The 25318-nt window shown below is 36.2% G+C and overlaps 1 long non-coding RNA gene across 1 annotated transcript; it reads left to right on the top strand.

The window, feature by feature from the left end:
• Positions 1-8045: 8045 nt before the first annotated feature.
• LOC129350867 (uncharacterized) lies at positions 8046-24418 on the top strand. Its single transcript, XR_008604429.1, has 7 exons — positions 8046-8165; positions 8244-8314; positions 8952-9020; positions 9328-9378; positions 9457-10312; positions 12779-12837; positions 24222-24418. It is a non-coding gene; the product is annotated as an uncharacterized LOC129350867 (long non-coding RNA).
• Positions 24419-25318: the final 900 nt, after the last annotated feature.

The raw sequence follows: 25318 nt of genomic DNA on the forward strand, positions 1-25318 counted from the left end.
GACAAAAACGAGAAACAAAATGACAAAAATCTGAGACAAACAGCAAAAGTCAGACAAAATATTACAAAAACGAGACAAAATGACAAAAAGGGACGTTATCATGTGCAGGAAGTGCTTTTATTTTGGAGGATTCACAAAATCCGAGAAGTTTTCCTGTCAGGTTTTTCCTCTGTGACTCTTCCTGCTCCGGGTTTGAGTTCTGCAGCATTATGATCAAATCAGCGGCGATAAAACAACAACTGTAGATGTTTAATTACATGAAGGCGTTTGTAAGAAGCTGCAGATCTCAGATCTAATGATGATGATGAGATCTAGTGAGCCGAGGGCCCAGCAGAGTCCCAGGACCACGGACAATTAGCCAGGAGAATCATCTCACTTCTGGCTTCATCTGCCTCTTTTTGTCTCTTTGTGGATAAAAGCCGGCCGATATGTGAAATAAAACTCATCAGACGGAGACTTTTAGCTTCTTGTTGAGTGGTCAGAATCAGCAGTGAGTGGGCAGAAAATCCGGCTTTAGCAGAAATATATAGAATATATTTAGAGATATATAGAAATATATATATATTTTTTTATATATATATATATATATATATATATATATATATATATATATATATATATATATATATATATATATATATATATAATATATATATAAAACGTGGAAATTCACCACAAAATCGGTCAAATTTAACATGAAAAGGACCCAAAACTACCAGTGACAAAAACTCAAATTTCACACAAGAAACATGCAAAATAACCACAAAAAGACACAAATTCACCCCAAAAACAGCCAAAACTACCCAGAAAGTTCAAATATGCCAGCAAAAGCATGCAAAATTACCCCAAAAAGAACCAAAATGAACATGAAACAGGTGACACTGGCTGCCAGAGTTACCTGCAGACACAATTCTAAGGTCTTTTTTTCATCAAACAGCCTCAAAAATATACCTAACAAACATAAATCTTCTGTCAGACTCATAGGCAGCTATAACCTGATGATGGATGTCAGAGGTTTAATGTCTCCTTACTTTGTACCATCACAGCTATAATGGGACGTGTTAATTCCATTTCCTGCACATGATTCTGCACCAAAAATCACAAAAGTATGGAAATGGTGAAAATGTTGTGTTACTCTCATTTCATTTTCTCTTGAATAAAAATATCATAAGTCACCCAAGTTTCATTGTTTCTTTCATATTTGTATCTGCAGACAACACACGTTTTAAGAAAATATCTACTGAGAGGATATGAACAGGTACAGGAATGTGAAACAGATGAAATACTACCAAGTGTTCGGATTAATAGGTTTGGCTACGTGTACTAATGAGGGTTACACTATTAAATCATTTCTGTATTCTGTAGATTTTTTTCTATATTATATTTTATATATTTTTATATTAATTTTATTTTATTTTATTTTACTTCACTTCATACCCTAATATTCTGTGTTCTGCTGCTGTAACAATAATAATAAAATCATTTATGAATAGGTCTAAGTGAAGTTTTTTAAAGAATAAATCCTTCTACAGTTGCTTCAGTTTTCAGAAATACTTGTTTTTTACCCTTAAAGTGAATCTGATGCTGCAGAAAGATTCATATCCAGTGTGTGTTTTTTATTTTTTCTATTCATTGTTCGTCCTTATCTGATGCTAACAACAACAGAGAGGGATTGTGTGTCGGCCTTATCAGATTCTACCGTCTTTTATCAGGATTAGGGATTAAAAGATTACACCGACATATAATCTGATTAGCTGCTTCATTATTAAACCCACAGACCCCCGGCTGAGACTGAGAGCAGGTCAAACAGTCAAACAGTCAAACAGTAAAACAGTAAAACAGTCAAACAGTCAAACAGTCAAACAGTAAAACAGTCAAACAGTAAAACAGTCAAACAGTAAAACAGTCAAACAGTCAAACAGTCAAACAGTAAAACAGTCAAACAGTAAAACAGTCAAACAGTCAAACAGTCAAACAGTCAAACAGTCAAACAGTAAAACAGTAAAACAGTCAAACAGTCAAACAGTCAAACAGTAAAACAGTCAAACAGTCAAACAGTCAAACAGTAAAACAGTCAAACAGTAAAACAGTCAAACAGTCAAACAGTCAAACAGTAAAACAGTCAAACAGTCAAACAGTAAAACAGTAAAACAGTAAAACAAACAGTCAAACAGTCAGACAGTAAAACAGCAAAACACAGTAAAACAGTCAAACAGTCAAACAGTCAAACGGTAAAACAGTCAAAGAGTAAAACAGCAAAACAGTCAAACAGTAAAACAGTAAAACAGTCAAACAGTCAAACAGCCAAACAGTCAAACAGCCAAACAGTCAAACAGTCAAACAGTAAAACAGTAAAACAGTCAAACAGCCAAACAGCAAAACAGCAAAACAGTCAAACAGTCAAACAGTCAAACAGTAAAACAGCCAAACAGCCAAACAGCCAAACAGTCAAACAGTCAAACAGTCAAACAGTCAAACAGCCAAACAGCCAAACAGCCAAACAGCCAAACAGTAAAACAGTCAAACAGTAAAACAGCCAAACAGCCAAACAGCCAAACAGTCAAACAGTCAAACAGTAAAACAGTCAAACAGTCAAACAGTAAAACGGTCAAAGAGTAAAACAGCAAAACAGTCAAACAGTAAAACAGTCAAACAGTCAAACAGTAAAACAGTCAAAGAGTAAAACAGCAAAACAGTCAAACAGTAAAACAGTCAAACAGTCAAACAGTCAAACAGTCAAACAGTCAAACAGTAAAACAGTAAAACAGTCAAACAGTCAAACAGTCAAACAGTCAAACAGTCAAACATAGCTTCACACGTTTACAGAAAAGTGTTCATTTAAAGAAGAACTTCTTCTCCTTAATTACTGCAGTAAGTGACTCAGTGGAAATTAGCTTTTTGGTTGTGGAGTACAGGCAGATCCAGACTGAATCAGTTCAGCAGTCTCTATGAATTTTTTATTCATTCATATTTTGATTTTTGACGTTATTTTCTCTGATTTTACGCTTAATGAATATTCCATCATTTTTTAACGTATTTCTTCAAGCATTCAAGCATTTTTTTTAAGGTGTGGTCATCGTTTCTGCCAGCGTTCATGTCATCGGTTGGCGTCAAATAAAGACTTAGAGCTGGAAAATCTCCCCAGAGAATCAGAACCAGGTTGAATGTGTTGGATTTGCTCCTGCAGCATGTTAAACCTCATGTCGGTGCTTTAAAACATGCGTTTGACCTTTTTATCCTTCACAGATTGTCTTATCTCATGTGCAGCATTTGGGGAAAAGACTTTTTAACGGTGAGTTTAGGAGGAGAACGTTGAAAGGTCACTTCCCTCCAGACGGTCTTTGGAAGCTGCTTCAGAAAAACAAACTGGATCCCATCGAGGCAAAAAGGAATTCTTCATGAAGCCTTTAGAGGCCAGAAAACATCGGCTCTTCCCTCTCTTTGTTGCTGTTCTCTGTGTTTTGTCCTCGTCTTCCTCTACCTTTTGTTTTCCTCTGTTGTCAGAGTAATTTCCCACAATCCACCTGTTTTTCCAAAGTCTTAAAAAACCTAAAACCTGGACCAAATCAAACATAAACCAGTCCAAAAGCATGTTCAAAACCAGTCAGAATAAAGTCTGAAACCAGACCAAAAAAAACCCTCCATGTTCTGCACATAATGGAGCATTTTCATAACGGGTTGCTTTTATTCTCGTCCTCCGTCTTTACATCTGTCTGAGAGGAGGGAAAAAACTGCAGCCAAGTGGAAACCTGCTGTTCTAAATGACGACCAGAAAAAACATTCACTTAGAGAACGGCGGCAGCAGCACTGATGCATTGTGGGAAAACGTGTCTGGCCTCAGCGCTGATATTATTTGTGATTTTACTGTGAGCCGCTGCACTGAAAGCCTGTCGATCCTCTTCCTCCTCTCACCTGCAGCTGCTTTTATGCACAAAATGGACAAAATGACTAAATTGCCGATGCTGTTTGGATTTTAGGTTAAAAAAAGGCTCTCCTCATGCAGCTCGATGGGATGCAGAAGCTGGAGTGTTGCAGAATTTCAGGGATCATTGTCATCAGTCATCCAGCATCCAGTTGGTTCCTTCATAGATTCATTACAGGTCTTCTGGGTCATAAATGACTCAGTTTGTCCTAAATGACTAAAAATGTGTCCTAAATTACTCAAACATGTCCAAAATGACAAACAAATTGTCCAAAAGGATTAAAAATTGGTGCAAAATGACTAAGAAATGAGGCAAAATAACCCCAAATTTGTCAAAATCTACTCAGAAATGACTTGAAACTTGTTCAAAATTACTAAAAAATGGTGAAAAATGACTCAAAATTGGTCAGAAAGACAACAAATTTAGTTGAACGGCACCAGATTTGGTTGCATGTTTCTTGGGGTTAAAAAAAGACCCATCCAAGAAAACCTGAATCCGGTCCTAAGCCAATCCTTTAAAGGTCTATAACCAGGACCAAAATCAAACCTAAACCAGTCCAAAGAAATATTCAGAATCAGTCAGTATACAGTCTGAAACCAGTTCAAAAGCAGAACTGAAATCAGTTTTATAAACAATCAGTAACCAGTCCTTTAAAAGTTAGAAACCAGTACAATATCAGGACCAAAACCAAACCTAAACTACTCCTAAAAAAAGTCCAAAATCTTCCCAAAATTCAGTCTGACACCAGTCCTTAATGCGTCATAAAAACCAGTAGTAAACCAGTCCTAGAAATAGTCTGAAACCAGTCCTAAAAAAGTTTTTTTTTAAAAAACAGTCCAAAATTGGGACAAAACTAAACCTAAACTACTCAAAAAAAATTCCAAGACCCGCCCTTGACAGTCTGAGACCAGTCCTAATCCAGCCCTCATCCAGGACCAGATCCAGAGTGAAATAAATCCTAAACCAACTTTAAATCACATCCAAAACCAGGAGAACCAAGACTGAAACCAAACATAAACCAGTCCCAAGGAAGTCCAGGACCAGTCCAACATCCAGTCTGAAACCAGTCCAGAAGCTCTTCTAGAAAGCCCCAGAGCATGATACTGCCACCTCCATGCTTGATGGTAGGTTTGGGGTAAAAGACCCACCCAAGACAGTCTGAAACCAGTCCTAAACCAGTCCTAAAATGGTCTAGAACAAGGACTAAAATCTGCAAAACTGATCATTTAAGTTGATGTATCTATATTTTTGACCCAGTAGGTTTTATCATAATTCCAGAAAACCTCTAATAAATCTATAAAAGAACCAAAATTCATGATTGGAAACTCAAGGCGGGCATGATAAACATTATATTCTCGACTGTTTCTACAGTGATAATCCAAAATGCACTTTTTTTAAGTGGCACATTCATAGTTTTTAATCCAAAGGAGGTGATTTCGTTAAAATAAACTGTGTTGCAAAGACACAATGACTTATTTTGATCCTCTAAAAGCACCAACCTACCAGCAGGAAAAGAATTTGTGTTGCAGGAGAAAACTGGGTTCAGTCTTCAGAACAGTGTGTAAATCCAGCAGCTCTAATTCAGAATAAATGCATGCAGGGGGACAGTAACTCTAATACAGTATCAGTGTTTCCAGATAGCGGTGGCACAAGATATATAACTCTACTTAGCCGCTTCTTTCTGCTATCGCCGGCTCTGAGAGTGTTTTTCTGCTTGTTCCTCGTACATCATGCTAAGAGGCCATTTCTATAGATCCAGGCCTGCAGTGGCACCACGGCTAACCCTAATCACCTCCTGTCTCGGCCCGTCTGTCTCTGGACCTCCACTTCTTCTACCCCCGGCTCATAACGGCACCAGTCGGCTCTGGTGAGATTACCTCATCACCTAACCCTTTTCCAGAGAAGCCCAACCGGCTCGGGAAACTTTCTCCCCAACCCCAAACGTTCATTAGGCTAACACGGCATCATTAACGCTGTCGTCTGCCGTTATTCATCTCAGAGGAGTCCTAAAAAGGCTTTTAGTGGCTCAGAAACCGAGCCAGCTTCTTTAGATGTTCATATATCTCCAACGGGCCACAAAATAAAACCAAATAAAAAACGCCTCCTCCTGCCGTAAAGCATCAGCACCACAAATACAACAACATTCAATTATAGCTGCAGCTCTCTGAAGGGTTTACAATCCACCAGCTTAATGTAGGCAGGAGCATCAACATGTCAACCTGTGGAGCAGTTTATTACAGCCAACACACCTGATGCAAAGATTAAACCAAATGGAAACTGACGACTGTATCGGATCATAACTCAACGTCTATACAGTCTTTTAAATCCAACTGAAACACCTTAATGTGTCAACTACTGCTTGGATTCGGTGTTTTCTGCTCTGAAATGTCTTTTCTGTAGCATGACACAGTTAAAACCATATAAACCAGCAATTTCTTATGTAAATAATACTGAGAAATACAGTTTCCATCCACTTATAAAGTCCATGTTTATCTGAGTTTCCAATGACTCCTAGAACTCTGAATTTTCTATATTGGAATCAATGAAACATAGAATCCTTGTCACCACAAAAAGAATCATTTATTTTAGTCATTTCATAGATTCATTCAAGGTCTTCTGGGTCATAAATATACAAACAGATATATTAATATTTGGTTAAATTTGTCAATTTTTACCTCAGTTGGGTTCTTCTGGTTCCAATCTTCTGGTTTCAATCTTCTGGTTTATCTTCGACTCCTCTGGACACAATACCTACCATCAAGGCATGGAGGTGGCAGTATCATCACTCAAACATGACTCAAGGAGCATAAACCTGTCAACCTGTAGAGCAGTTTATTACAGCAAACACATCTGATGCAAAGATGAAACCAGATGTATCAGATCATAACTCAACGTCTGTATGGTCTTTAAAATCAGACTGAAACACCTTTATTTGTCAAGTGCTGCTTGGATTTGGTGTTTGCTGCTCTGAAATGTCTTTTCTGCAGCGTAACACAGTTAAAACCCCATAAACCAGACATTTCTGGGAGTTTTTCTTCACTGTTTCCTCATTTTTCACTGCAATCTAAAGTCCTCTATGGAAATAACCATGAAGAAGAACTCAGAAATGTCTTCTGTTGGTTAGAGTAACACACAAGAAGAAAAATAAATGTTGAATGTTTCAGATTTTTTGACTTTACAAAACTTGAAAACACTTAAAATCAACATATACTGCATTTTCCCACTGTGTCCAAGATCAACCTTCTGCTGATGGTTTTAGATTTTTCTGAAGAACATGGAAGTAATCCTCCTTCTTCATTATTACATTACTTTGTGGAAAGCTCCTGTTCAACAGAGCATGATACTGCCACTACCATGCTTTGTGGTAGGTTTGGTGTTCATGGGATTCAAAGAAGACAAAGACAGTCTGAAACCAATCTTAAACCATGCCTGAAAAGGTCTAAAACCAGGACCAAAATCAAACCCAATCCAGTCCAAAAAAAGTCAAAAAACACTACAATATCAGGACCAAAGCCAAACCTAAACTACGCCTAAAAAAAGTCTATGACAGTCTGAAAGCAGTCCTAAAAAGGTCTAAAATCAAACCTAAACCACTCCAAAAACTGTTCAGAACCAATCAGAATACAGTCCGAAACCAGTCCTCAAAAAGTCAAAAAGCACTACAAAATTGGGACCAAAACAAAACAAACTACTTCTAAAAAAGTCCAAGACCCACCCAAGACAGTCCAACACTAGTCCTAAAAGGGCCTAAAACCAGGACCAAAGTCAAACCTAAACCAGTCCAAAAAATATTTAGAACCAGTCAGAATACAGTCTGAAACCAGTCATAAAAAATAGTCAAAAACCAGTATAAAATCAGGACCAAAACTCTCTGGAAGATGTTTCAAGAAACGTCAGCAGTAGAGTGAGCTGGGAACCACGGCTAATTCCGGAGCTAAATTATGGGGTTTTGCTAGTTATTCTGGCGTTGATGTTGATAAATAGAAACACAAGAAATAAATACGCATATTTAGATCAACTTAGGGATTTTTGCTTGACAACTTAAACAGCCAATGGCCGTATAACCCAATGTCAATATCAGCCAATCAGGTAGGGGTCACCTCCCGTCCTGCTCTCGAGCTGCGCGTACCCTGTACGTGATCCTCAGACACGCTCGAGCCGCGGACAGAAAGAGATGGTTGATCTATGGTGGAAAAGCTAACGCGACAGTAGCAGCGTTGTGTGGAGAAATTCGGAGATTTGGTGAGCAGAAAACCACTAAAATTTGTGTAAGCATTGAAATATATAAATATAATGACAACTCGTTTGTTAAATTTAAAGATATTGAGAGATTGAAGGCTGTGAACCCTCGTGAGCTGGAATTCCCCTTGCTGCGCGTGGTGCTTAGCATGGTAAGTCCCATTGAGTGTGTGTGTGGGCTAACTTAGCATGCTAATCGCCGCTAGCTTAAATGCTAACCTCCGATTGGAACTTCTACTAGCCTTTCTTCAAAAAAAATGCATATTTTGAGGCCACACGCCTAACAATGGGTTTATTTTACCAGATAACAAATGTTACTTGAAGGTTCCTGTGAAAACTATGTTGTAAAGTTGTGAAATGTGCTGTATTTTGTGTTTGTTAGCACTCGTTTTTATTTTCTATGGTGCTAATCTGTGTCAGCACACTGTAGCGAATCTGTTAATGTCAAGTGCATTTACCTGCACTTTGCCTAAATTTTGATATATTCGGGTACATTTACAAGCCAATTGTATTTCTAATCCACTTCTAAAGCAGTTTTGGATTAATTTATAGGTGTAGTCACCCTATACTTTTGAGCAGATAATCTAATTACTTAATTACTAAATGTAAATTATTTTAATTTCATTTACTGGTAATCTGGTAAGGTAGAAGGTTGATGTTGAATTATAAATTGTTGTACAACGTGGAAAAAGAATGTAGAAACTATTGTAAAGCCTTTACAAACAGGGTAACAAGCTATAGACACTGCAGGTCATAGTTTAAGTTGCTTTATTCTGACCTGTTCCTCAGGTCGGGGGTTTTTTGGATCGGATTTGGAAATCTTGAGAAGAACCAAGGATCAACTTCCAGCACTTGATGGTGAGCGTCAGACCAAAGAGTCGAACAAACCTGTAGCTTGTAACCCAACTGGTTAAAAACATAACCGTGAACACAGAACTCTGAAAAATTGACACTGAAAGACTTTAAAAAAAAAAAACACTAAAGACAAAAAGGACTGTTTTTTTTCATTTTATTTATTTTTATTCTATTTTTGAAAGCGCTATTTTTTTTTTATTATTGAGCACAAAGCCCTTCACAATTTAAACTTTGCAATTAAATGCAAATTGTCTTTTAATACTGTGTCATCTCCCTTGTTTTCGCACACCTTGGGCTCCTGTGAATTTAGAGTCTTCTGATCTGGCCTATCCTCCTTTCTACTGTAGTACTTTGATTAAAGGTAACTATGCGGCCATACCTAGTACAAAGACAGTACAGAACCACTTTAAGTGTTACATAAATGTCTCTCCATCTGTAGACTTCTCCTCTAGATGTGGCTTTTCTGCTTCATCTCCATCATCCAGCCATTCGAGTTTCAAGTGCTGTTCAGGTTCCACCAGAATGATGAGATGTTTGTGACACCGGGAGGTTAAAGGTTCAATACTTTCCGTCTCTTTCTGTGGATAACAACGACGTCGGCTGTAAAGTGATTTTATCTGATATGACAGCAGCTGTCTGAGTTTATCTTCTGTCACTCTGGTCTCCACCAGACTGGAACTCTTCCTGCACATTTCAGCTTTTTAAACTCTTTAAGATAGATTTTCACCACTTGGATAGATGAACAGCTGCAAGATAAAAAGCTAAAGTTAATGCTTTAGTTAAACACATTATGAAGAAGGATTGAGTTCACATAATCTTATTAATAATTCCATCAAACTAACATTATTTTTGATTTGTGTGTTTCATGTTGAGAAAATCCTGAAAATAAATTAGATTGCTAATAAAAAAATTACAGGATAAAAAACAGTTTGAAAGCATGTTTGTTTATTCATTCATTCATTTTTTAATTTTTTTTTTTACAGCACAAAAGAACATAATGACTTTAATGTTATCAGTATAATTGAACCAGGTTCAGGCTCTTTTTTTATGTGTGTGTAACATTCCTCTGACTCCTCAAACTGAAACTCTTTTCCTTTTCCTCCTTATTCTAATCACATGTTGAGTTCAAACTTCTCCTCCTCTGACGTTGAGACTGAATCCAAACATCACATTCCAGGATGTCATGAAATAAATGGAATAAAGCCTCCGACCTCCAGGAGCTCTGAGAGGCGTTCAGGGTTTGGAGATGTAAAGTTTCCTGCAGACAGAAAGGATCTGTGCAGCTCTGACACAAAGTAAACACTCCTCTGATTCTCCTCTGTTGTTTTTCTCTTTCACAACCATTTCTCTGTTCCAGCAGAACCAACAGAGGAAGCACAAAACACTTCATGTTTATTAAAGATGACATCTTCTTTTTACTGTTTACTGTTTTACAGATTTTTCTTGTTTTATTAAATTACAGATAATATCCAGTAAAATCACAGAAAAATATATTTACATGTTAACTATTAAAAAAACTGCAAACAAGGTTTAAAATATTTGTATTTCAATGTTTTTTTTTAAATGCTTAATTTTACAGTAATTAAATCAGCTAAAATGTCATTATTTTACAGATATTTGCAAAATTTCACTTACTTTCTTTACACATCTTGAACTCTACAGTATTCTGGATTTGTTCCATGTTTTGTGATTGTCAATTATTATTTTTTATGGCATTTTTTTGTTATTTTACCTAGTTGCTAAACTTCACGAAGCTTCTTACAGGTAGTTATTGTTGTGAAAATGTCCAACAAGTTATTTTACGAAACCAAGTTATAGTTTACAACAATAAACTAAGATTTATTAATAATGATCCAACACAGGATTTGACTTCGGTCTCTAGTTCCTGTTTGTGGCTCCTTCAAACTAAAAGCCTTAGACATCAGAGTTTTATCTTTCAGGAACAAAATAACTTTCTTTTAAACGATAGTTTATTCGGACATCTAAATTAGTTTTTACTAATGTAGATATACAGCCTTCTTGTCCAGCCTTCTTTCTAAGGCTGTAGAAGTGAATTCACTCTTTTAAACCGTAGTTAGAGTAGTTCAGTTGTACATCTACTTCAGTTTTTTTCTTCTTCAGAGCTGTAGAAATGAATTCAGCTGCTTCACTCCACAACCGAACAAACAGAAACTCTTCTGTTCCTGCAGCGTTTCACCAGAACACAAAGTCCTTCACCGTGAATGAGAGGAAACACTGAGTAGAACCATTTTGTTGTGACCTTGTGGAGAGTTTTAATCCGTTAGGACATAAAGACACTCGGTCTGGTTTAATTGCTTTGGTTCCTTTCAAATCCGTATCACTTTAAATCTTCAATCTGCACAACAAAAAGGAACCTTGAACCTTAAAAACCTGTTGAGGCTTTTATTTTAGATTCACTACGAGCTGCATTCAGTGTACTGCTGCTGTGATTTACTGTTTTATATCAATGAATCCATCAAATACGGTAGATAAAGAGTAGTTAAATAATCGAATCTTCCAAAACTCAAGCTAGTCTTACTTACCGGAGGTCATTAACCTCCTCAGAAGTCTTTGTCATGGTGCCCGTTGCTAGCTAAACTTCCACAATGCTCTCTGCTAGGCAACATAAACTGCCTGTAGTCCAAAATGACACACAAAACTACAAAAACGAGATGAATGAGACACAAATGAAAAACAACAAAAATGGGAATACTGAAACAAAAAGACGCAAAATGACAAAAATGAGATTAATCAGAAACAATGATAAAAATGACATGAAAAAATATTAAAACTAGACAAAACAAAACAGACAAAATTACAAAAACGACAACATGACAAAAACAGGATTAATTAAAAACAATGACAAAAATTACATGAAAAAATACAAAAACAAAACAAAAAACAAAAAAGAGACACAAGTACAAAACAAGACGCAAAATGACAAAAAAGACATAAAATAACAAAAACAAGAAAAGACAAATTTGAAATAATGTAACAAAAATTGGACAGGAAATGACAAGAATTAGAAAATGACAAAAAAAGACAAAATAAAAGTTGGACACACAATGATAAAAAGTTGACAGAAAATAACAAAAACGAGAAAATTCTAAATTGATGTAAAATAACGAAAACAAGACAGAAAATTTTAAAAATTGCACAGAAAATAAAAACTGGACACAAAATAACAAAAATTGGACAGAAAATGACAAAAACGAGACATAGAATGACAAAAATTAGACATAACGTAGCAAAAATTGAACAGAAAATGACAAAAAATGGAAAATCACATAAGGTAAACATAAAATAACAAAAGTTGGCCACAAAATGACAAAAATTAGAAAATGACAAAAACGAGACACAAAATGAGAAAAATGAAATGCTTAATGGCAAAAACAAGACACAAAATGACAAAAATGAGACAAAGTGGCAAAATTAGGCAAGAAATGACAACAACAAACGAACACAAAACAACATTATACAACACAAATGAGACAAGAAAACAAAACATTTGCTAAAAGTCCAACAACTGGAGACAAAAAGAGCCACTGATGTCAGCGATTATATTAAAAAACATGAGTCTGAATAAAAAAATACGCAATTTTTCAAAAATATTGATGTCTGTCCATTTTTAACTTCAGTGTCAGGTGTTAAGCTGACATTTTGCAGCAGTTTGACTCAAGATTTCTCCATTTCAAGAGTCTTCAGTTGGACGTTTCCACTTTTATCTTCCAGCAGCTAATCGTGTTCCCATGTTTCCCCAGAAATAACCTCAACGCTCCGATCACGAGACGTCCCATGACAGACGACGTTGAAGAGTCATGTGAGTCCAGCTAACATGCTAATTTCATCAGCAGCGATACAAATGTGCACGTTTTGCACGTGACTGTGAACAGGAGCTTCTTCATCTAATAACGTTATTCCTCAGCTCACTCTGCGTTTATTCTCCTCTAGTTTAGCTTCATAACTCCTCCAGCTGCATCTCATTCTGGAACACAGACGGTTTGTTTCCATCTCTGTGAAATGAACTGAAGCGCTCGGCTCTCTATGATAAAACGCCGTAAAAGAGAAATGACACAACGCCATAAAACTTTATTGGGCCGTTTGGTAGAAATGGACAATCGCTGTTTCATTTGGCTGCAGCTGCTTAAAGAGAACTCCACTTTAGATTTCACAAACAGACTCTCAGCGAGACACAAAGTGACAAAAGTGAGACACAAAATGACAAAACGACACATTAATAACAAAAACAATACAGAAAACGACAGAAATGAGACAAAAATGACAAAAACAAGACAATGACAAAAATGAGACACAAAATAGCAAAAGCAAGATGCTTAATGGCAAAAATGAGACAATATGACAAAAATATGACACAAAATGCCAAAAACGAGACACAAAATGGCAAAATGAGACACAATGAAAAAATGAGACCTAAAACGACAAGAACAAGACAAAATGGCAAAAATGAGATACAAAACGACAAAAATTAGACTCAAAATGGTAATAACAGGAAAGAAAACAACTGAAACAAGACAGAAAATGTCAAAAACTAGAGCCAAAATGGCAAAACAAAGCCAAAATGACAAAAACAAGACAAAATGACAAAAATGAGACACAAAATGACAAAAATGAGACACAAAATGACAAAAACTAGACCTAAAACAGCAAAAATGAGACACAGTCACCATAGTGGCAAAAAAATTGACCAAAAACGAGACACAAAAAGACAAAATTAGCCAAGAAATGACAACAAACGCGACGCAAAACAATATATAACAACACAAGTGAGACATGAAATGAGACAACAACTAAAATCCAAGACAAAACAGCATCAGCCAGACGAAAAACGCTGAGAGGCTGAGAATCATCGTCGGTTCTCCTCCACTTTTGCATGATTCTGCTCCAAAACTCTAAAATAAAGACCTGGATCTGTGAATTAAACTCTGTCTTCATCTGCCAGATTTATTCTCCACGTTCTGGGAGATTCACAGAAGAGCAAAACTAGAAATCATTTAGCTTCAACGGCTCTGAGACGTCATGTTTTGTTCTCTGTCATCGTTCTAACGCCAGAATTTAACTTCTTTTTAAAGATGTTCCACCAGGAGGCGAGAACCACCTCCTGTCTTTAAAATATCCTCATTTATTTTAGTTATTCATGAAAGTTAACAACAAGCTTCTAGGTTTTTACAGTAATAATAGACAAAAATAAACAACAGATTCTGTAAAAATAAATAAAATAAATGACTAAGTAATAATGATAATAATAATGGGTTAGTATATATACTATATATATCTATATAGTTTATAAAAACTTTTTTCAATTTAAACGTAATTTAATTTTTAACTTTTTGAAAAAATACAGGCATTTTTACAGAATGTTGCTGTTTTTAAACATAAATAAACAATAAAAATCAAAGAAAAATAAAATTAAAATGACATGCAAACCTCAAAAACTTGAAAAAATTGGTGACAAATGTAAAATATTTACAGTATATAGAGATTTTTTTTCTTTTTGATTAAAACGTAACTTGATTTGTAATTTTTTAAAAAGTATTTTTTAGCTATCTTTGCTGTTTTATTAACAATAATAATAATAATAATAATAATAATAATAATAATAGCCTGTTTTCAATTTAAATCAGCAAAAACTATTATTTTAAAATATTTGCTGTTATTTTAAAGAAATTTTATATATATTATTGATTTTAAAAATGGTTTTAAAAATGTAAACTGTAAAAAAATATAAATAAAATCACCGAAATAGGTGTTAATTCTTAATAATTACTATTAAATTGTTGTTCTTTCTGAAAATACAATACAACTACAATAGGCTTCTGCATTCTTAAAATGTGTGTAGAGATTTAATTTATTTAATTTGTAATTTAAAAAAAATACAGGCATTTTTACAGAACGTTGCTGTTAAATAAATAAAAATTACATGCTAACCTAAAAAAGAGGCCAAAACTGTAAATAATATCCATATGAAAAATACAAGTATTTATTAATTAGTTTTTACATTTGACTATAAAATTCCACCATTTTTACCATTTTTTTAAATCAGCAAAAACTAATATTTTACAAATATTTGCTGTTATTTGAAAGAAATTTTATGTATATTCATGATTTAAAAAGGCTTTAAAAAATGTAATATTGAACAGAATCTTCCTGTTTTGTTAAACCACGGATAATAACGAATAAAATAGCAGAAAACAGGTGGTAATTCTTAATATTTAGTATTAAGTGAGGAGCCATTCTAACCTTTTTCTGTGATTTTTTTACTACTTTTTACCACAGAAAGTGTGCAAAAATCTGTAAATAACTGGGTTTAGTGTCTTAAAATTGCTGTTAAATGTTATTTTGATGAAATATCCGGATTTTAATCTCAGATTTACACCAGAGAGGAGTCATCTATAAACTAAAGTAGAAAGTAGAAAATTGATTTTTCAGATTATCAGTGTATTTCTAATATTGAGCGCTTGTTGTATTTATTTAATATAATATGAAACTATTTAATGTAAATATCTTCAAAATAAGAGTAAATTGATAGAAAAATACAGAAAATATAATTTAAATGCTCTTGTTTATTATTTTGTCTGTTAATTGCCTAGTTTAATCAATAATTAAACTATTTTTAAGATTTTTAATCAGATATTAAACTGTGTCATTTATCGTTCTATATTTCTTCATATCTCTTCACATATTGTTATTTATCTCATTAATGTTGACATTAAATGTGTTTTTATGGTTAACATCTAAACAAGAACATTTTTCTGTGATTTTTTGGTACTTTTTACTGCAGCAGTTGTACATAAAACTGTAAATGACTGGGTTTAGTTTCTAAATATTGCTGCTAAATGAAATATTAATCTCAGATTTCTATCTGTGGATTTAAACGACGTGTTTAGTGCCTCCAACACGATCTGTTTCCTGAAACTCACATTTCCTCAGAGGAAACAGTCAGGAGGACTATTTATTTCTACCGGGTGGAGGAGTGAAAGGAAGACAGCCGGGAATAGAAAAATAAACACAGAATAAAGAATAAAAAGCGACGGCTGTCAATCAGTCTGAGGAGCCGCATGAAATTCTAATCAGATCCCAAATCACAAACCTGAAGAATAAAGAAAAGACGCCGTTCGTGTGTCTGTGCTCAGAATACAGTCAACGTTCTAATACCTGAGGTTAAAGTCCCGGTCCACCTGAGGTTAAAGTCCCGGTCCACCTGAGGTTAAAGTACCGGTCCACCTGAGGATGAAGTCCCGGTCCACCTGAGGATGAAGTCCCGGTCCACCTGAGGTTAAAGTCCCGGTCCACCTGAGGTTGAAGTCCCGGTCCACCTGAGGATGAAGTCCCGGTCCACCTGAGGATGAAGTCCCGGTCCACCTGAGGATGAAGTCCCGGTCCACCTGAGGTTAAAGTCCCGGTCCACCTGAGGATGAAGTCCCGGTCCACCTGAGGATGAAGTCCCGGTCCACCTGAGGTTAAAGTCCCGGTCCACCTGAGGATGAAGTCCCGGTCCACCTGAGGTTAAAGTCCCGGTCCACCTGAGGTTAAAGTCCCGGTCCACCTGAGGTTAAAGTCCCGGTCCACCTGAGGCTGAAGTCCCGGTCCACCTGAGGATGAAGTCCCGGTCCACCTGAGGTTAAAGTCCCGGTCCACCTGAGGATGAAGTCCCGGTCCACCTGAGGTTAAAGTCCCGGTCCACCTGAGGTTAAAGTCCCGGTCCACCTGAGGATGAAGTCCCAGTCCACCTGAGGATGAAGTCCCGGTCCACCTGAGGTTAAAGTCCCGGTCCACCTGAGGTTGAAGTCCCGGTCCACCTCAGGATGAAGTCCCGGTCCACCTCAGGATGAAGTCCCGGTCCACCTGAGGTTGAAGTCCCGGTCCACCTGAGGATGAAGTCCCGGTCCACCTGAGGATGAAGTCCCGGTCCACCTGAGGTTGAAGTCCCGGTCCACCTGAGGTTGAAGTCCCGGTCCACCTGAGGATGAAGTCCCGGTCCACCTGAGGATGAAGTCCCGGTCCACCTGAGGATGAAGTCCCGGTCCACCTGAGGTTAAAGTCCCGGTCCACCTGAGGATGAAGTCCCGGTCCACCTGAGGATGAAGTCCCGGTCCACCTGAGGTTAAAGTCCCGGTCCACCTGAGGATGAAGTCCCGGTCCACCTGAGGATGAAGTCCCGGTCCACCTGAGGTTAAAGTCCCGGTCCACCTGAGGATGAAGTCCCGGTCCACCTGAGGTTAAAGTCCCGGTCCACCTGAGGTTAAAGTCCCGGTCCACCTGAGGTTAAAGTCCCGGTCCACCTGAGGCTGAAGTCCCGGTCCACCTGAGGATGAAGTCCCGGTCCACCTGAGGTTAAAGTCCCGGTCCACCTGAGGATGAAGTCCCGGTCCACCTGAGGTTAAAGTCCCGGTCCACCTGAGGTTAAAGTCCCGGTCCACCTGAGGATGAAGTCCCAGTCCACCTGAGGATGAAGTCCCGGTCCACCTGAGGTTAAAGTCCCGGTCCACCTGAGGTTGAAGTCCCGGTCGCACCTCGAGGATGAAGTCCCGGTCCACCTCAGGATGAAGTCCCGGTCCCAGCCTGAGGTTGAAGGTCCCGTCCACCTGAGGATAAAGTCCCGGTCCACCTGAGGATGAAGTCCCGGTCCACCTGAGGTTGAAGTCCCGGTCCACCTGAGGATAAAGTCCCGGTCCACCTGAGGATGAAGTCCCGGTCCACCTCAGGATGAAGTCCCGGTCCACCTCAGGATGAAGTCCCGGTCCACCTGAGGTTAAAGTCCCGGTCCACCTGAGGTTAAAGTCCCGGTCCACCTGAGGATGAAGTCCCGGTCCACCTCAGGTTAAAGTCCTGGTCCACCTGAGGATACAGCCAGTTTTCTAGTCCACCTGAGGATCTTCCTGAGGGTTTGTGCTTCCAGACACACACAGATTCAACAATATTCGGTCCCTGGACGCCTCCAAATGTCAACATTCTCTATTCAGAGCCACACAGAGGAGCAGCAGGATGGAGGTCAGAGCGCCACTTTAAAGGTCATTCTATAAAATCTGATATTTTCCTCTGGAGGAGAAGATCCACTGCAGGAGAAGAGAAGAGAATGCATGTTAAAAACACCACAGAAGAGAATACATGTTAAAATCATCACAAATACAGTCAAATACAAAAACCATCATTATTAGTAAAATAAAATACAGTCTGTGGTAAAAACCTTCAGTGAATTTAATATTCTCGGGCTGCAGGAGATTATAAATAAACTGATGTCTTGTTTTAGTGTTTTCTGAGAAAATTTTAAAGAATTCTACTCCCTTTAGTTTACAAATGACTCCTCTGTGACGTAAATCTGAGAATAAAATCAGGATATTTCGTCAAAGTAATGTTTAGCAGTGGAAAAAAACTGTTATTTTACAGATTTTTGTACAACAGCTGCAATAAAAAGCAGTAAAAAATCACAGACAAAGGTTCTGAGTTTAAAAAAAAAAACAGGCCATTAAAATGGTTAAAAATGAATGACTGAATGACTGAATGAATAAAGGAATAAATAAATGAATGAATAAATAAATGAATAAATACATAAACATACAGACAAATAAGTAAATACATAAACATACAAATAAATGAATAAATAAATGAAAAATAGGCAAATAAACATAAGTAAAGGAATGAATGATTGAATACATAAATACATAAACAAGCAAACAAATAAATGAATGAATGAATAATTAAATAAATATATAAATAAATGAATGAATAAATGAAGGGGCTGCACAGTGGTGTAGTGGTTAGCACTTTCTCCTTGCAGCTAGAAGATCCCTGGTTCGCGTCCCGGCTTTCCCGGGATCTTTCTGCATGGAGTTTGCATGTTCTCCCTGTGCATGCGTGGGTTTTCTCCGGGTACTCCGGCTTCCTCCCACAGTCCAAAAATATGCTGAGGTTAATTGATCATTCTAAATTGCCCGTAGGTGTGAATGTGAGAGTGATTGTTTGTCTCTGTATGTAGCCCTGTGACAGACTGGTGACCTGTCTAGGGTGTCCCCTGCCTTCACCTGAGTCAGCTGGGATAGACTCCAGCCCCCCATGACCCCAGTGAGGATTAAGCGGTGTATAGATAATGAATGGATGGATGAATAAATGAACGAATAAATGAATAATTAAACAGATAAACAGACAAATATATAAATGAATAAATAAATGAATCAATCAATGAATAAATAAATAATGAATAAATAAACAAATGAGTTAATTAATAATGAAGGAATAAATAAGCAAATAAATAAACAAAAGTAAAAAAAAATTTATGAATTATATCTGAATTGTATCTGAATTGTACCTGAATTGTACCTGAATTGTACCTGAATTATATCTGAATTGTACCTGAATTATATCTGAATTATACCTGAATTATATCTGAATTATACCTGAATTATATCTGAATTATATCTGAATTATACCTGAATTATACCTGAATTGTATCTGAATTATACCTGAATTGTACCTGAATTATATCTGAATTATATCTGAATTATATCTGAATTATACCTGAATTGTACCTGAATTGTATCTGAATTGTACCTGAATTATATCTGAATTGTATCTGAATTATATCTGAATTATACCTGAATTATATCTGAATTATACCTGAATTATGTCTGAATTATACCTGAATTATATCTGAATTATATCTGAATTATACCTGAATTATACCTGAATTGTATCTGAATTATACCTGAATTGTATCTGAATTATATCTCAATTATACCTGAATTATATCTCAATTATACCTGAATTATATCTGAATTATACCCTCATATCTGTCTATCACGCCTCTCAGTTGAGTTTTTCATTAGATTTTTGTTTTGCCTTCCCTCGTCTCACCGGCGTTTTTGAATACATTAGAGTTTCCTGCTCTGCTATCTGAGGAGATAAAGTGTAATGGATGATTTTCCTGAGTGGAAAACGACGGCTTGTTTCCTCCAGCTCCATCAGGTGTTTGCTTTCCGTCTTTGAACACCTCTTCTATTTTTTGTTTCTCTTTAGAATATAGATTTTTATAGGAAATGACATCTTTATAGGGTCCGTCATCATGGCAACGGGCTCTCATCCCATCATCCGACTTGAGGGGGTATAAAAACACTCATAATTTTGAGCATCGGGGTGAAAAAAAGAGCAGCAGAGTTTGTGTTTTTAATGAGCATTCTTGTAGCTTTAATGGAGTTCAATGGAAAATGAAAGGTGGAACAAAAGGTTCTGGTTCTGAGCCTCCAGGTTTCACAGTTCTGCTCCATTCTGACAGATAATGACTCATTAGCAGCTTCTGTTCATCTAAATGTGGTTAAAGTGGCTCTCCAGGACGTTAAAATCTTCTTTTGGTTTTATAATCCTGTGATTAACAATAAATGCAGAATAAACACTGAGAGACGAGAGGAAACAGCCCAGATGTTCCAGATGTGAACATCATTTATCAGACAGAAACTATAAAAAAGAGGAAAATTAACCAGATTGTCAACTTTCCAATGGTCCGTGAACTGCTCACCTGCAACCTTTAGACAAAATCAAACCTCAAATTGTGATATTTAATTGAATTTATTTGATTCCATGTGTTTTAATAAATCATTTCAGAATAAAATACTGAAAGTTCTGAGGTCCTCTTATGCAAACAAATTAAAAAATATAAACCAGGGGTGTCCAACATGAGGCCGGTGGGCCAAAAGCGGTCCTCCAGAGGGTCCAATCCGGCCCTCAAAGTGTAAAAATTCCAGAGAAGACATTAACTGCAGATTATAAATTAGTAAAACTATAAATTGAAAATCATTTCGAGACCATGACAAGTTGCTTTGATCATATATTAAAATATTATATTGTTCATTGTTCTCTTGTCATTTTGTGTTTCATTTTTGTAGTATTTTGTCTGGCTTTTGTTTTTTTTTTGTCCTTTTTTGTCAGGTTTTTGTCGTTTGTCTCATGTTTTTGTCTTTTTGTTTCTTGTTTTTGTTGTTTTATGTTTCCGTTTTGTCTCATTTGTGTTTTTTGTCAAATTTTTTTTGGCATTTTGGTCCTTTTTTGTCATTTTTTGTCGCTTTCAAACTTTTAATTTTTTTGTTCTTTGGTGTGTAATTTTCATAATATTTTCTGGAGGTCGACCGATATATCGGCTGGCCGATATTTTGGGGCGATATATGGACTTTTTTCAATATCGGCCATCGGCCGATATTTACAAATAAAAAGCCGATTTGTGATCAGGCACCCGTACGGGCAGCTGCCGCGACCGCTTTTCCCTTAGAAGGACCCCCGGCACTCAGAGAGCGGAGCATGAGCGGAGCGAGTGAGCCAGGCAACAAGCCTAACCCTAACCACTTTCAGGTTACATTTTATTTGTATTTTTTGTAAACTTTAAGTATTTTTTTTTATGTTATTGTACTTTTTCACTTTTTGTTCAATAAATGTTAGAGTTCTACTAGTGTATTTAATTTGTAATATATACATGTATATACTTTTAGTGTTTAAATTGCCTTTTGTAATCGATGTGCTTTAAAAAAAAAAAAGGACATCGGCCTTAAAAATCGGTTTCTACAATCGGCTTTAGATATCGGCCATCGGCTGAAAATTTTTTTTAAAAATCGGTATCGGCATCGGCCTTTTGAAAATCCCATATCGGTCGACCTCTAATATTTTCTCTTGTTTTTGTTGTTTTTTTTGTCTTTTTTGTCTGACTTTTGTGATTTGTCATTCTTTTTTGTCTCTCTTGTGTTGTTTGTATTATTTTTTGTAATTTTGTGTCACATTTTCTGTAATATTTTGTCTTTTTGTTACTTGTCTTTTTTGTCTGACATTTGTCGTTCGTCTTGTTTTTCTCGTTTTGTTTCTGGTTTTTGTCTCATTTGTGTTATTTTATCTATTTATTTTGTAATTATGTTCCTTTTTTGTCCATTTTTTGTCGCTTTGTAATGTGTTTGTCTCTTGTTTGTTTTGTTTCATGTAGTTGGTCTCGTTTTTGTCATTTTGTTTCTCACTTCTTTCATTTTGTGTTTCCTTTGTGTCTCATTTGTACTTTTTGTAATTTTTTGTAATTTTGTGTTGCATTTTTGTAATATTTTGTCTTGTTTTTGTTGTTTTTTGCCTTTTGTGACTTTTGTCATTTGTGTCATGTTTTGGTTGTTTTGTTTCTCGTTTTTGTCCTTTTGAGTTTCCGTTTTGTCTCACTTGTTTTTTGTCTTTTTTGTCTCTTTTTGTCAATTTTTGTTGCATTGCAACTTTTTTGCCAAATTTTTTGTCTCTTGTTTTGTTGTCGTTTGTCTCATTTTTTGTTTTACTTGTGTTTTTTGTTTATTTTTTTGACGCTTTGTTCCTCACTTGGGTCATTTTTTTTGGCAAATTTTTGTCATTTGTCCATTTTTTAGTCACTTTCTAACTTTTTGTCTCATTTTTTGTCATTTTGTTTCTCGCTCTTGTCGTTTTATTTCTCATTTATGTGATATTTTGTCAGATTTTCTTAAAACAAAGAAAAACCAACATGTTTAGACTCAGATTCTGCATGAAGACGTAGAGTGCAAAGAAAACAGGAACTAAAATTCATTAATCCATCATTAAACTCAACTTGTAGTGTTTTCTGTCAACACAGAGTTCTTTATTTTTAGTTTTATCTCATAAGATTTGTTTATGTTTGTATTTATTTGAAGTGTGAATCATTAAAGTAGTCGTTTAAATTTGCATTTTCTCAAATCTTACGTTTGTTTTTCAAGTTTTTAAATAAAATTTAAAATGCGACACCTGTTTCTGTGTTTTAATAAAGGATTTTCATATTTAAACTCAAACCAAATACGAAGCAGGACCATCATTATTTTTTCATATTTTCTCTCCCGTCCTTGAACAGAACCTGATTATGTATTTTTCTCCACTTTTAAACCACCAACATTATTGTGTCTGACTCGCTGGTTTTTCCTCCGTCAGAATAAAATGAAACCAAACGTCTGTGCAGCTCGACGTTCTGCTGTCGTTGTTTTCTGATCCTCCAGGTTCAGTTTTTGAGATATTATCTGTAGAAAACAACACCTGTCCTGCAGGCATCACCTCTTAGAATCATCCAGACCAGGAGAGTCAAACTCATTTTAGTCCAGGTTCCACATTCAGCCCAGTCTGAGCTCCAGTAAAACCAGTAAAACCACAGCATAACAACCTATAAATAACCACAACTCCTAATGGTTCCTTTGTTTTAGTACAAAATGATCACATTTAAGGAATTATCCTTAAATGTGATCTGGAAATGTTACAATTTCCAGATCACAGAGTGTCAACAAAGGAACACAACATTTAATTACATCTGGAACTGATCCATAGTATTTTACTTTATGATCAAAATGACACAAAAACAAGACAAAAGATGATAAAAATGAGACAAAAAACATAAGCGAGACAAAGAGGAAACACAAAACGACAAAAACACAAGACAAACGACAAAAGTCAGACAAAAACAAGACAAAATATTGCAAAAACGAGACAAATGACAAAAAAATTGACAAACAACATGAAACAAAACAAAAACAGACAAAAAAAATAAAAAAGTTAGAAAGCGACAAAAAATGACAAAAAAGGAACAAAATGCCAAAAAAAATTGACAAAAAACAAACGAGACAAAATGGAAACATAAAACAACAAAAACGAGAAACAAAAAGAATTCTGTAATAATTCTGTAGTGATAGATTTCTATTTCAAAAATATAGACAAAAAATCTGCAAAATAAGATGAGAATAATTCTTTACAAATACAGTTTCATTTTTATTCTAAGCTATTATTATTAGAACTGTAAATAATGTTAATACTGGCTGTGTCTATCTGAATATATTAATATCTAAAATAATAATATGTAGAATAATAAAATATAATATAATATCTGAATTATAATATTATTAAAGTATTGTTTATTATATTATTTAATTATATTGTTGTTAATATAATATTTAAAATTGAATAATATCTAAAATAATGAAAATCTAAAATAATAATTTCTAAAATTATTTAGATAAAATGGACATTTTTTCAGATCTCCAAACTTACTGTGACTTCTCAGATATTTTCTTACTATTTAAAGCTGAAACTGTTGAGTCTTTACTCTGCTGATGTGAACTTGGATTCTTCACTGACTGATTTACTGGATGGATTTTCTGCTGCTCACATAAAAATAAAAAAATCTCTGTTGACTGTTTCTGTCCACAGACTCAACATGAGGCAGCAGCATCAGATCCAGACTCAACAGAGACTCTGAGTTTATTAAACGTCTGAACAGCTTCACTGATAAACGCTGCAGGAAGTCCTTCAGTCGTCCTGCTGTCATGAGAACGCAGATTTTCCCACATTATCAGAGAACTTCAGGATCCCGACTGTGGGAAGAAAAAGTCACGTCTATTTCTGCGTGTTCCAGGTAAAAACAGCAGTTAAAGTTCAGAAATGCAGCAAAAAAGCATAAAACAGAGAGACGGAATAGACACAATAATTCGATTAAATCCATGTGAATATGTTCTGTGTTTGCATCATTTAATTCATTTTCTACATTAACACAGATAAAATCAATAAAAATTTAAAGCATTTCCCTGTCAGATAATAAATAATTTTCCTTATTTCCCCCATCATGATGAGATACAGCGGACTGAACAGCATCTAATGTTAAAATGTTTGGGGGTAAATTTATTTCCAGCTCTGAATAAGAGACGTAACTCCTCCCTGATTCCTAAACTGCTCTTATTTCCTGATTTATTGATGCTCTAATGGAGATTCTACGTACAGAGTTTAAAACCGAGGCTCCTCTTCTTCCTCCTCCTCCTCCTCTTCCTCCTCCTCCTCCTCTTCTTCCTCCTCCTCTTCCTCCTCCTCCTCTTCTTCCTCCTCTTCTTCCTCCTCCTCTTCCTCCTCCTCCTCTTCTTCCTCCTCCTCTTCCTCCTCCTCCTCCTCTTCCTCCTCCTCCTCCTCTTCTTCCTCCTCCTCTTCCTCCTCCTCCTCCTCCTCTTCCTCCTCCTCCTCCTCTTCTTCCTCTTCCTCTTCCTCCTCATCCTCCTCCTCTTCCTCCTCCTCCTTTTCCTCCTCTTCCTCCTCCTCCTCCTCTTCTTCCTCCTCCTCTTCCTCCTCCTCCTCCTCCTCTTCCTCCTCCTCCTCCTCTTCTTCCTCTTCCTCTTCCTCCTCATCCTCCTCCTCTTCCTCCTCCTCCTTTTCCTCCTCTTCCTCCTCCTCTTCCTTATCCTCTTCCTCCTCTTCCTCTTTTCTTCTCACCTCCATTAATGTTTAAAATGAAGAATAGAGCGTCCTTTCAGGATGTGTAA

The sequence above is a fragment of the Amphiprion ocellaris genome, chromosome 16, assembly GCF_022539595.1.
Source record: "Amphiprion ocellaris isolate individual 3 ecotype Okinawa chromosome 16, ASM2253959v1, whole genome shotgun sequence".
Lineage (NCBI taxonomy): Eukaryota > Metazoa > Chordata > Actinopteri > Pomacentridae > Amphiprion > Amphiprion ocellaris.